This window comes from Dipodomys spectabilis, unplaced genomic scaffold (assembly GCF_019054845.1).
Source record: "Dipodomys spectabilis isolate Male_0828 unplaced genomic scaffold, ASM1905484v1 ptg000416l, whole genome shotgun sequence".
In the NCBI taxonomy this organism is placed as follows: domain Eukaryota; kingdom Metazoa; phylum Chordata; class Mammalia; order Rodentia; family Heteromyidae; genus Dipodomys; species Dipodomys spectabilis.
This window is the reverse complement of record NW_024871093.1, coordinates 950,944-952,811: the sequence shown is the minus strand read 5'-3', so window position 1 is coordinate 952,811 and position 1,868 is coordinate 950,944.

Genomic DNA, 1,868 nt, shown 5'->3' with positions numbered 1-1,868 from the left:
GGCCAGGCTTAGCCAATCTGGCTCAGGAAAGAGTATTAACTCAAGTGTGACCAGTAAAAATCAACTCGGACTCAGGCTAAAATTTCAGGGTAAAAATCCTTAATCTAAAAAATCCAGTATGTTCCCAAATCCAAAATGTTCCCAAACCCAAAACAGTGACATGATGCTGTGTGGGACATTCCATAGAACTGTGTTGCATGCACAAAACTAGTAAATACCTTCAGGCTGTTTAAGGTATATGAAGTGTAAGTCAATTTCACATTTAGACCTGGGTTTCATCTCTAACATATCTCATATATGTGCAAACATTTCAAAATGCAGGAAAAAAATTGGGGAGCTGAGACACTTCTGGCCCCATTTTGGACAAGAAGTGCTCAGGTTGTAACAAGAAATAACCCTTGTTTTCTTGGGTAGATGTGAGCTAAGGACTATATGAGAATCAAGACCTATGATAGATGTGAAAGTTTGAGTTTGGTTTCAGCTACTAGATCAAACTGTGCCTGAAGTTGAGTCACCACCCCGAGACTTTTGAATTATGTGACCATGTATGCTTTTTTTGTTTTGAGTTTGTGTCATTTGTATCTGGAAAAAAAAAAGCTACCAAATAAAATTGATCATTTACACATCTCAAGAAAAGTCCTTTATTTCTAAAAACAAAAACACAAAACCTAGTAGGGAATGTTCCCTACTACTGTTTTTCTGCCAACCTTTTGGGTTTTAAGAGAGGTTTGGACAGGGAATGGAAAGTGAAGATGTGAGAAGAGTCCCTGCAGTCCTATGTTGGGTGAACTCCCAGCTAATTACACTGCAGGGTTTGGAATCAGAGCCCCTATTATTAAACTTTTCGTGTTGGGAGGATAGGGCAGGAGTTACACGAATGAGCTTTGGAGAATGTTTTGTGTGTTCCTGGCAGGCACTGCTGAGGATGTGCACACATGATCCCCCTCAAAAGCTCAGCCACCCAGTGAAGTGTCACTATTGCACACATAGAAATCAAGGCTCTCGATTTCCTGTCCTGTTCAAGATTTCAAGAGATGGAGGTGGAGCTTGTACCTGGTCTAGAGAGAGCACTTGGTTCTTACCTGTTAAAACCACTTAAAGAGTGCTAGGTTGCTGTGCCTCACGCCTATAATCCTAGCGACCCTGAGCTCTGAGGATCTCGGTGTGGAAGCCAGTCTGGGCAGGGAAGTCCGTGAGACTTGTATTTCCAGTTAACCACCAAAAAAGCTGGAAGTGGAGCTGTGGCTCAAGGAGTAGAGTGCTGGCCTTGCGCACAGAGAAAGCTCACGAGTTCAAGCACTAAGATGGCAACAAAGAACAAAGAGACCATCTGGAAACCCCAGGCAGCGGAGTCCCCCCAGTCAGACCTGCGCTACTCGCACTAAGGGTTATTGGACACTCAGGGTGGAGTTCAAGGTCTCCCTCCTCTGGGTCCGGCCTGCTCCAGGGTGCGGGCATGAACCTACGTGCCCGCACACGTGCAGGGCTCGAATCTCACCCCCGGCCCTCGCCCTACCAAGGAGAGGGAAGCCGAAGGGACCGTGCAGGAAGTGGGGGGGCGAAGGGGGTCCGCAGTGTGGCGGGAGGCGGCGCAGAGCCGGAACAGCGCCCCGGCCCTGCTCGGAGCCCGATGGGCGGCGGCGGGAGTGGACGCGACGCCGGGAACAGCACCCGGCTCCAAAGGGCTCCTAGCGGGATGCGCGGGAGAGGGGACGGCGCGACGAGCGTGCGCGTGCGCGGCGTGCGCGCGGACCTCCGCGGGGTCGCGCGTGCGCGAGCGGGGATGCGCGCCGGGCGGTGTGTGTGTGTGTGTGTGTGAGTGTGTATGGGGGCGGGAGGGGGGTGCGGTGAGGAGGCGGCGCGCGGCA